The following is a 12,067-nucleotide window of genomic DNA, read 5'->3' on the forward strand; positions in this document are numbered from 1 at the left end:
ATTTCTAATGTGACTGTGTAGCAACATTACAACAATCATGAATATTTAGCCTCAACAACCCCAAAGCTAGATATATCTACCTTCCTAAAGATAGTTTAGGATAGCCCATCACTAGCATTACAGATCAAATTAAATTAATGTATAGATAGATCATTTATTACAGCAGCTCAATATATATTAATGCAAAGTATTATAGTAAGCAAGTATTAAAGTATGCAAGTATTCAAATTTGCAAGTATTAAAATACAAAAGTATTAAGTACACATGGAATGTTGTACAACACTATGTAGTTAAATACATTGAATAAAAAGTAGTATATCGCTTTTATTGTCCTACCAGAATGACAACATTTGAAGCCCAGGTCAATAGGACCTGCTAGTTAGAGAAGGCTCACTTGTTTGTTAGTTTAAGTCCAAAAGGGGGTGCGGCCCGTATGGGGATCGAACCCACGACCTTGGCATTATTAGCACCACGCTCTAACCAACTGAGCTAACCGGCCGATGTCAGGTCATATACCCACATACCCGATTCTACACTGACAGCCCTTCAGTTATGGAGCTGCCACACAGAAACGATGGAGAGCTTTACTGTTGTTGAGCAGAACAGATCTTCATGTGAGATGTGAAATGAAGCCAGAATTAAAGATGGTAGAAGAACAGGGTGGTATTCTTACTTTCAGTTATTAAATTACTCAGGTTAGAAAGTCCTGATATGCAGCACATGCTCACCTGACTCTCTCTCAGCCATGCTACCTTTAATCATTAAAGAGGGTGTGGCCCGTACGGGGATCGAACCAGCAACCTTGGCGTTATTAGCACCACGCTCTAAGCAACTGAGCTAACCGGCCAGTTCATCTGTTCTCTGTTTAGATCTTTGTACATAATTCTACACTAACCCCATTCAACCAGCAGCACAAAAACCATTTGAGATTCTGCACACTTTCAGTGAAGATCTGCAGAAATTAGCTGAAATAAACTGAATTTGTTTGTTATTGCACCAGAAATGCAGCAGTTTCATGTTATTTTAATGATCCGAGATCTCAGTCCTACTTCAGACATCTCTGTCTAGTCATTTCTTATGTTCAGACTTTCTTAATACACATCTAAGAGATTTTGTGGGTTCTTATATGTGTGAACTATCTAAACTATACTGTATTGTGGTACATTCATTCAGCCTTCATCAGTTTATCTCTGCTCATTCAGCCTACAGCAGTTTAGACCCGCCCACTTAACCACCAATTTGCCTCCACAGTGAGCCTGTATAGAGAGAGAGATTTTATTTTTAAAATTACATTTTATTACAACATGCAAATAAACAAATTACTTTAAAAAAACCAAAAACAATTTTGTACAGGAAACAAATATAACAGTAACATAAAAAAGTAAAGTGCAAATCATTCCCGATTAAAGTGTGTAATGCTTTTCTACAACACCATGTTTTTACATTATTTTACCATGTTATGTCCTTATGTTGTCAAAATATAAACAAAGTCTACTTTGGTCAACTTTTTTTGCTGAACAAAAACTGTAATAATGCATTGAAAACAAAACAAGACAGTAAAGATAAAGTCATATATCCACCATAAACCAAATATTTACAAATATCTTCTTCCCAAGATGATGCAAAATAAATCCAAAAAAAGTTGACCAAAGTAGACTTTGTAGGGTTCAAAGCTTATACGTCCACTTCAACTGAATCAGAGTTATTCCGTATAATGCAGTCCTTATCCATACCCTTAGTTAGTCCTTATTAAAGTTGAATGTCCTTTTTCAAAATCCATCAGTTAATAATGTGTAGTTGATTCCCGAATAAACTCCTTTTCTACAGAAGTAGCAATATTAATGCATTAGCAATGTAAATATACAAAGGAAATTAGCATATAGCATTAGCATCTACCTTCCATAATATTTCCAAAAAGAGAAATTATCCCAAGAATAATGATAATCAAAACACAGTTTGCAGTACAGTAATCCCTCGCTATATCGCGCTTCGACTTTTGCGGCTTCACTCTATCGCGGATTTTATTTGCAAGCATGTCTAAATATAAATCACGGATTCTTCGCTGGTTTGTGGATTTCTGCAGACAAGGGGTGTGTTCGAAAAGCTAGTGAGCTCTCTACATAGACGCATTTTACGTCATCCTGTGCGCGCTCCCGATTAGGAGGCTGTTCCAAATCCTAGATGCCTTAATATCCTCACTTCTTAACATTTCAACGTTATTTTCACTCAAGAATGAGTGAGCATCCGACGCTGCCTTAGTGATCAAGGCAATCCCAAAATTCATTGCGGATCGGACGCTCTTCTCTCACAGAAAAATAAACATGGCTGACTGTGCGGACAAACGAATGGAGTTCTTTTCAAACGTAAATAAAATATTACTGATTTTTAACTTGTATAAACTTGTACCGAGTGTTTTTATTTGCAAGTTCGGGCTTGTCAGGAAATGTAACCGTTATCATTACATGAAGGGAGATGTTATATTGATGTTAGCATGCTGTGCTACCTCAATCCATTGGTTTTAATGACAAGATGCTAAATGCTAAACCCGATGGAATCGGGTTATAAAAATAACCATATAAACACATGGTTTTTACTTCGCGGATTTTCACCTTTCGCGGAGGGTTCTGGAACGCAACCCCCGCGATCGAGGAGGGATTACTGTACTTACATCTAGGCATAAAACATCAAAGTTTCCTAAGAAAGGAGTCTTTAAATCTTCAAAAAGATAAAAAATGCAAAGCAGCACACCAAGTAGCAAACCGCTTTTGCTTCCATCAGGAAAATGCTGTGTCTACTTCTTTTCACAAAAGAAAACATGGGTAATTCCCTCTCTATTGCCCCCTAAGGGAGACTATGGGAACTGACCAAATGTAACTCTATGGTGTTAGCCACCATGCCTGTTACAGTATTATACTGTTTATTAGCCTGACTTAAGCAAGTCATGTGACCCTGACAGCTGTGCATGTGTCTCTGTGGCGCAATCGGTTAGCGCGTTCGGCTGTTAACCAAAAGGTTGGTGGTTCGAGCCCACCCAGGGACGAGTGTCTTTTATTGCACAACTATGTCTGATGATCAGACGATTAAACCTTAGTGTATATTATCTCATATAGAAATATGCTTTACATATGCTTCATGGCAATAACTCTTAGTGAAGTCTTAATGAACAGTTAAAACATCAATTCAGGTTTAGTTCAATTGGGGAAAAATATTAACAGTAGCTCAACACGTACAAATCCTACAATCATTCCACAAAGTTCACAAACATGATTCAATGAGTGAAATTGAGGTTTGGAGCCCCTCTGGTGTGCAGACTGGTACTGTGTATCAGCACTACTTACTGTGTGCAGGACCTGAGTCGTATCTGCTCCAGTCACTGGTTGGCGGCATTTAGCTCAGTCAAGAACTTTAAGAAATATATAGTTTAGATAGTTCACACATATAAGAATCCACAAAACCTCTTAGATGTGTATTAAGAAAGTCTGTTTTAGCTGCTTAAATGGGTCAGTGTAGATTTATGTACATACAAAGATCTAAAGAGCTCTGTTGAACTGGCTGATTAGCTCAGTTGGTTAGAGTGTGGTGCTAATAATGCCAAGGTCATGGGTTTGATCCCCGTATGAACCACACCCACTTTTGGACATAAACTAACAAACAAGTGATCCTTTTCTAACTAGCAGGTCCTATTAACCTGGACTTCAAACGTTGTCTCTGACAAGTGTGAGATCTTTTTAATGCCCCTCTCATTCAGGTCAGAAACATGCCATTATTTCACTTTGCCAAACTTAATTGCCCTTCTGTAAATGGTTTAATGTGCTCACTGCTGCTACTGGCTTGTTCTTCTTTTCTACAATGTAAGTTCATACCTTCAAGTTCATTTTATTTGAGATCTCTACATAGATTTCTTCCTCATGTGCATAAAGACGCAGTTTAGTTTGAGTCGATTCACTAAGTTGATAGTACTCAGTAATGAGCCGTTAGAAGCTGAAGGAGTCGATTCTTTTTGATGAAGTCAACATTTTATATGTTATACAAAATACTTAAAAGAGTCGGATCACTATCGTTAGCTGTCATTTAAAAATTAATCGCAGGTCAATACAGAGACAAACCATCTCATCTAATACAAAATAGAATAAATAATGTATAACAGTTTAATGATGCACCATACATACAGTGAAGCAAAACACAAAACCTCTAAACTTGTAAAAAGCTTTACTTAAATAATAATAAAATGTCAAAAATACATCAAATCACCTAAATATTATCTACATAACACATACAGCAAAAACGAGTGAATGTGGAATCATGTGTGTGTATTGTGTATGTGTGTGTATTGTGTGTGTGCATGTTTATGAATATTAACAGAATTGATACGTATGTTAGACATGCATACACTGTAAAACATTTCACGTTGGTTAAACTCAGAAACTTAAGTTCACCTGCTGCCTTAAAAAGCTGAGTAAACTCAACTTGATGAAAACCGTTGTAACAACTCAAGAAGTTAAGTTAAAACGTTTTTTAACTAATGATTATTCATTGTTTCAACTTGATGCACCGAGTCAAAATAACTTACTATGTTTATTTTATTCATTTCAGAAAATGAGCTATCTAGTCAAATAAACATACAATTCCTCACTATTTTAACACACACTTTTAGGTTAATAAAACTTCAGCTATATTCACATAACTTATTGTCTAAAGTTAACAGTGCTTATGTTTGTCATTTCTAGACTTGACTAAGAAATGTTTCCCAGTTTCTTTAAACTTTACAATGAATGAACTTACAACTTTTGTTTTTAAATAACATTTATTTAAACAACAAATATTTCATAAGTTTTCACCTTGGCTCTTGGTACATCTTTTAAAAAGGCAATGTGTACCCAAAATAAAAACAATGCCACTTTTGAACACATTTATTGCAAACAGGTTCCATAAATGTTGTTTAGGAATAAATCTGCTCTTTGTAGTGCTGTAGTATTCTTCCTTGGCCATTTCCACTTCATAAGAGGGGCCTTCAGAACTCTGCAGAGAGAAAAAACAAGACTGCTGAATTGTGTTCTCAAAAATGTATGTGAATAAAATTATTATCTGGATAGGGAGATATTTAGTACTCTTCATTCATCCCTACACAGGTCAATTTAACTCAATTACAACTTTAAAAAGAAAATACAAATTATTTAACACAGCAGATCAACACAGTGTAATAACGCACAAAATAAGTCGTTATTTACCTTTGAAAGTGGATGGCTAACGAATTAGCTAGCTAGTTAACATAATCTTTACCACTATTAGCTTACCTGAGCACGCATGCAGACGTTTCGTTCAAAGGCAAACCAAAGTTTAGTTCGCCACAGTTAACGTTCCGTTAAACGCATTACAGCACAAAACAAAACATCTGCCATGGACCCAAGTGGTGTAGTAGCTAACCGTTAACCTAATGTTAAGCGTTCATGGCCTCGGCAAACATATCGAAACAAGTAAATCCGTCAGTTCTGTCACATTCAATGATCGGCGTACACAATTTCACTTTTTATCACACAGGTTTTAAACTTTGATAAACTCACCTGCTTCCCGCCATTGACGCTTTCAGTAGTAAACGCTCCAACTTGCCAAACTCCACTCGGTGTATCAATCCGCACTCAATTTGTCTCAAACTGTAGTCCAGAGTCAGGTGTATCCCTCTGCCGCTGAAAGTAGTCCACTATCGCATAACGTGTGTTATTCTTGTTTTTTATCAGTCTTAATATTAATGGCTTTCCGTCTGTGAAAAATATTGGTTAGCCCCATGCTCCCATGGTTTAAACATTTCAAAAAATATTATTGTTCTGTCTAACTCAAAAATGGTGCCCACCTATAGGAATCGCCCACTCTTTCCCCTTTTCTTTTTTTAACTGATAACTTACAGACTTAAGTTAAATGAACATTGACAACATAGAAAAACTCACAAGTAGTCAAGACAACTGATTATTTTACGTTAGATTTTCTGAAAACGTATTAACCTGAGTTCAATATCCAAAACTTGTCATGACAATTGGAGTTGAAAAGAAGTAATGAGTTCACATAACTTATTGACGCTGAAATGTTTTACAGTGTAGATACGTGAAGTGATGTAGACACACATAACTCCTCAGCAATAATAATGATACACTATGTGGCCAAAATTATTTGGACACCTTACCATGAGCTTGTTGGATCTCATTTCAAAAACAAACAGTATTAAAATCAAGTGACTTCTGTGTGATCATTAGTGACTTGTGATCTGCTGAACAGGTGCACAAACATCAAATCATCTGCTTCAGAGCGACAAGGAGGGACGGGCCAACTGCATCCTGAACTTAGTGCAATTTTCCAACAGTGGAACGTTTTGTTGTGATTTTGATACTTGGGTGGCAATGTTTAACTAAAATTACTTTTATTTAGTGTTTAAAACTTCTAAATTACCTCAGTTTTGTCAATTGATTTCAGTCAATTATATCAATCACGTAAGTTTAAATCACTTGAGATGTAAAAGTAAAGTCTGAAGTTGAATATTTTTGCATTATTTACTCAGCAAATGGCGAATCATTACGTTTAGTTTTTGTGGTGTCAGGGTTCCATGGTGTAATGGTTAGCACTCTGGACTCTGAATCCAGTGATCTGAGTTCAAATCTCGGTGGGACCTTACTGCTTTTATTTGGGGCCCGGTGTGAGGTCCAAGATTGAGAAACATTAGCAGTTTCAGGATAGTAGCATTCAGCGCATGTGCAGTACAACAGAGCATCACAATTGCTTGTGCTAGTTTAGAGTCACCTAAAATGACATGTTAATTTCCATCCATTCATCCAGCTTGAATATCATAATACCACTAGTAGTGATATAGTGTTCCACATGTGACTGCTCCATCCCAAAATATAATCACAAATCATTGTTTACAGCGCCATCTAACAGCCAACTTGCTCTTAAATGACTAATTATTAACTTTTTGGCTTTATTTACTCAGCAAATGGCAAGTTTCATTTGGGAGCCGGTGTGAGTTCCAAGGTTTAGAAACTTTAGCAGTTTCAGGATGGTAGCGTTCAGCGCATGTGCAAGTACAGCAGAGCGCTTGTGGGGTGTAGACCACGATTACTTGTGCTAGTTGTGTCGACCAAACAGATCACCATTCAGGAAGGTATATCAGTGCCAAAATACGAGCCAGTTTGTTCAGTAAAACTTTATAAGCCAACAGCAGCGAATAAACTCAAGAGTCACCTTAGATTACATGTTAACTTCCATCTATCCATCCAGCTTACAGTAAATACCATAAACACTACATACAAAACATGTGGAGCTATTCTTACTACAGTATAACACACTGAACTGACTTTTAAAGTGAAGTTCAAAATGTTGTACAGAGATCGTTCCCATCTAGTGGTGCTAGATAAATTACAGCTTGTTGCTTGGGTCATTATTATTACATTGTGGTTGTTGTGTTCGTTGTTATTTTTTAACTGTTCATGTTTTTAAATGTAAAACCATAAACAGCACCGTCTATAAATAAATGAATCTTGTGCTTCCACTTGAGATTTTTGTTTACGTGAACAATGTCTGAAATTTTAAGTTTTTATTTATTTATTTTAGTTTCAATACAACGTGACACCGGCAAGATAAAGAAAGCAAAAATAAAGTGTCCCAAGTGTTTTTGTAACATGTTGTAGACCTGCAATGGCGACTGTTTTGGTATACGGGAAAGAAAAGGCCGAATGCAGGTGAAAATGTGTTATTTGGCAACCAGCACTGTGTAAATATTAGACAGAACACATGATGGGTTATTTTAACTTGTTGGGTTGTGCAGTTTAACCATTGTGCTGGATTAAATAAATGTAAGAAAATACAGCATTAAAGCATAATCTCATTAAAATACGCTACAATTTAACACTTTAATACAATACAATACAGCGACAGTAAGTCTGTGTCTGTTTCTGTTACTTATTCTGAATTGTGTTTGTTTGTAAACTGTGAATTAGTTCTTAATCTGGTCGTGATGTTAGTGAATTAAACCTACATCTCTCTGATGGTCTGACCGATGAGCTGTCTGTTCTGACATGCTGCAATTGCGTCACAGAGACAGAGTTACAGTTGTTTTATTGGACGGTACACACGGGTCACATGACTTGCTAACTTTTACAGAAGGGCAATTAAGTTTGGCAGATTGAAATAATGGCATGTTTCTGACCTGAATGAGAGCAGCATTAAAAATATCTCACACTTGTCAGAGACAACGTTTGAAGCCCAGGTCAATAGGACCTGTTAGTTAGAGAAGGATCACTTGTTTGTTAGCTTAAGTCCTAAAGTGGGTTTGGCTCATACAGGAGTTGAAACAACGACCTTGGCGTTATTAGCTCCACGCTCTAAACAACTGAGCTAACCGGCCGATGTGCAAAGACAGGGCATATACCCACATACCCGATTCTACACTGACAGCCCTTCAGTTATGGAGCTGCCACACAGAAACGATGGAGAGCTTTACTGTTGTTGAGCAGAACAGATCTTTGTGTGAGATGACTGAGGTTCATGTATTTTTCTTTTAAGAATAAATAAAAGCTGATGCTTTTAACCTCATACATTCCTAATACTTTTATTCTACACGGTCTAAATTTATTGTAGTACACAGGTCAGTTAGCAGCTTCAAAAAATGTTGTTATTACCCATATCCTTTGCTGTGTGCGAGAGGTTTTTAGCTTTTTTTTTTCCCTGAAATGAGTTTTTGCAACTTGGGATATCTAACATGTTAACTTTCATCTATTCATCCAGCTTAAATTCCATAAACACTACATAAAAACATGTGGAGTTATTGGTGTAATTATTAACCTTTGTGCTCAATTCTTTAAAAAAAAACCATGTCTTCTGTGGTTCCATGGTGTAATGGTTAGCACTCTGGACTCTGAATCCAGTGATCTGAGTTCAAATCTCGGTGGAACCTGCCTTGGTTTAGGTAAAAACACTGTTATCAATGCTGAGTAGAGAATAGTGTTCCACATATGAAATTAGAACGAACACAAAGCAGCAAGTCATCATCTACCGGCCAACTGCGTCCTGACCTTAGTGCAGTTTTCCAACAGTGGAACGTTTTGTTGTGATTTTGATACTTGGGTGGCAATGTTTAACTACAATTACTTTTATTTAGTGTTTAAAACTTCTTAATTACCTCAGTTTTTTTAATTGATTTCAGTCAATTATGTCAATCACATGTAAAGTCTGAAGTTGTGTATTTTTGCTGTATTTACTTAGCAAATGGTGAATCATTACGTTTAGTATCTGTGGTGTTAGGGTTCCATGGTGTAAAGGTTAGCAGTCTGGACTCTGAATCCAGTGATCTGAGTTCAAATCTCGGTGGGACCTTACTGCTTTTATTTGGGGTCCGGTGTGAGGTCCAAGATTGAGAAACAGTAGCAGTTTCAGGATAGTAGCATTCAGCACATGTGCAGTACAACAGAGCATCACAATTGCTTGTGCTAGTTTAGAGTCACCTTAAATGACATGTTAATTTCCATCCATTCATCCAGCTTGAATATCATAATAGCACTAGTAGTGTTATAGTGTTCCACATGTGACTGCTCCATCCCAAAATATAATCGCTAATCATTGTTTACAGCGCCATCTAACAGCCAACTTGCTCTTACATGACTAATTATTAACTTTTGGGCTTAAGTAAGACCTCACTTTGTGGTTCCATGGTGTAATGGTTAGCACTCTGGACTTGGAATCCAGTGATCGGAGTTTAAATCTCGGTGGAACCTGATTTTATTTAGGTAAAAACACTGTTATCAATGCTGAGTAGAGAATAGTGTTCCACATATGACTGCTCTATGCCAAATTGTAACACCAAAGGGCAAATCATTGTTTACAGCGCCATCTACCTAAAGGTTTAGAAACGTTAGCAGTTTCAGGATGGTAGCGTTCAGCGCATGTGCAAGTACAACAGAGCACTTGTGGGGTGTAGACCGCGATTACTTGTGCTAGTTGTGTCAACCAAGCAGATCACCATTCAGGACGGTATATCAGTGCCAAAATACGAGCCAGTTTGTTCAGTAAAACTTTATAAGCCAACAGCAGCGAATAAACTTAAGAGTCACCTTAGATTACATGTTAACTTTCATCTATCCATCCAGCTTAAATACCATAAACACTACGTACAAAACATGTGGAGCTATTCTTACTACAGTAAAACACACTGAACTGACTTTTAAAGTGAAGTTCAAAATGTTGTACAGAGATCGTTCCCATCTAGTGGTGCTAGATAAATTACAGCTTGTTACTTGGGTACAGATTTGTGACATTATTATTAAATTGTTGTTATTGTTGTGTTTGTTGTTATTTTTTAACTGTTCATGTTAAAAATGAATCACCTTGTGCTTCCACTTGAGATTTTTGTTTACGTGAACAATGTCTGAAATCTGACGAGCCTGATTAGTTTGTAATATTTAAGATGATGAATGAACCTAAACACTTGCTTTTAAATTTTAAGTTTTTAATTATTTATTTTAGTTTCAATACAACGTGACAACGACAAGATAAAAAAAAAGTAAAAATAAAGTGTCCCAATCTTATCAGGTGGATATTTGTGCTTGCAGGACTGTTGTTTACTGGATGTTTTCAGTTACTTATTTCCACTATTCTGTGGGACTACACGTTGTTGTGTCTCATATCCGTTTGATCAACAGGCAGGTTGTGCAATAAAAGACACTCGTCTTTGGGTTGGCTCGAACCACCAACCTTTTCAGGAAAACAGCCAAACGTGCTAACCGATTGCGCCACAGAGACACACAAAAAGAGACATTTCATTGGATGGTACACACAAGTCACATGACTTGCTAACTTTTACAGCAGGGCATTTAAGTTTGGCAAATTAAAATAATCACATGTGTCTGACCTGAATGAAAGGGGCAGTAAAAAGATCCCAGGTCAATAGGACCTGCTAGTTAGAGAAGGCTCACTTGTTTGTTAGTTTAAATACAAAGGTGGGTGTGGCCAGTACAGGGACCGAACCTGCGACCTTGGTGTTATTAGCACCACACTCTAACCAACTGAGCTAACTGGCCTATGCACAAGGGCAGGGCATATACCCACATACCCGATTCTACACTGACAGCCCTTTAGTTAAGGACCTGCCACACAGAAACGATGGAGAGCTTTACTGTTGGTCTCAAGTTCGTCTCGGCTGTAGTAGAGGAGACTTAATGAATGAATTCAGTTTAAATATTAATTTAAAAAAACCTTTCCAGTCGTACCTCCACACTAACCAAAACACTCAATCTGTAAAAGAAAGATACGTGCATGAAAGTGATGAGGTTCTAAAATTGTCTAATGTTGCGCTCACTATTAAAAATAAAAAAGTATTGGGGTGTACCAGTACTAGGGTGTGTCATGGTATGGGGTGTGTCAGTACCAGTACCAGGGTGTGTCATGGAATGGGGTGTGTCAGTACAAGTACCAGGGTGTGTCATGGTACGGGGGTGTGTCAGTACCAGGGTGTGTCATGGTATGGGGTGTGTCAGTACCAGTACCAGGGTGTGTCATGGAATGGGGTGTGTCAGTACAAGTACCAGGGTGTGTCATGGTATGGGGTGTGTCAGTACCAGTACCAGGGTGTGTCATGGTATGGGGTATGTCAGTACCAGGGTGTATCATGGTATGGGGTGTGTCAGTACCAGTACCAGGGTGTGTCATGGTATGGGGTGTGTCAGTACCAGTACCAGGGTGTGTCATGGTATGGGGTGTGTCAGTACCAGTACCAGGGTGTGTCATGGTATGGGGTGTGTCAGTACCAGTACCAGGGTGTGTCATGGTATGGGGTGTGTCAGTACAAGTACCAGGGTGTGTCATGGAATGGGGGTGTGTCAGTACCAGTACCAGGGTGTGTCATGGTATGGGGTGTGTCAGTAACAGTACCAGGGTGTGTCATGGTATGGGGGTGTGTCAGTACCAGGGTGTATCATGGTATGGGGGTGTGTCAGTACCAGGGTGTATCATGGTATGGGGGTGTGTCAGTACCAGGGTGTGTCATGGTATGGGGGTGTGTCAGTACCAGGGAGTGTCATGGTATGGGGTG

General features: G+C 37.9%; 1 protein-coding gene, 5 non-coding genes and 1 pseudogene across 6 annotated transcripts in view; 5 read left to right on the forward strand and 2 right to left on the reverse strand.

The window, feature by feature from the left end:
• Window positions 1–12,067, forward strand: part of LOC134326292 (zinc finger protein 850-like) — a 321,599-nt gene that overhangs the window by 196,492 nt on the left and 113,040 nt on the right. The window lies entirely within an intron of this gene.
• The window catches only part of LOC134327051 (zinc finger protein 850-like), a 77,533-nt pseudogene that overhangs the window by 41,173 nt on the left and 24,293 nt on the right, over window positions 1–12,067 (reverse strand).
• trnai-aau (transfer RNA isoleucine (anticodon AAU)) lies at window positions 426–499 on the reverse strand. Its single transcript has one exon. It is a non-coding gene; the product is annotated as a tRNA-Ile (tRNA).
• On the forward strand, window positions 2,967–3,040 carry trnan-guu (transfer RNA asparagine (anticodon GUU)). Its single transcript has one exon. It is a non-coding gene; the product is annotated as a tRNA-Asn (tRNA).
• On the forward strand, window positions 6,587–6,658 carry trnaq-cug (transfer RNA glutamine (anticodon CUG)). The gene has a single exon. It is a non-coding gene; the product is annotated as a tRNA-Gln (tRNA).
• On the forward strand, window positions 8,867–8,938 carry trnaq-cug (transfer RNA glutamine (anticodon CUG)). The gene has a single exon. It is a non-coding gene; the product is annotated as a tRNA-Gln (tRNA).
• Window positions 9,684–9,755, forward strand: trnap-ugg (transfer RNA proline (anticodon UGG)). The gene has a single exon. It is a non-coding gene; the product is annotated as a tRNA-Pro (tRNA).

Source organism: Trichomycterus rosablanca, chromosome 14, assembly GCF_030014385.1.
Source record: "Trichomycterus rosablanca isolate fTriRos1 chromosome 14, fTriRos1.hap1, whole genome shotgun sequence".
Lineage (NCBI taxonomy): Eukaryota > Metazoa > Chordata > Actinopteri > Siluriformes > Trichomycteridae > Trichomycterus > Trichomycterus rosablanca.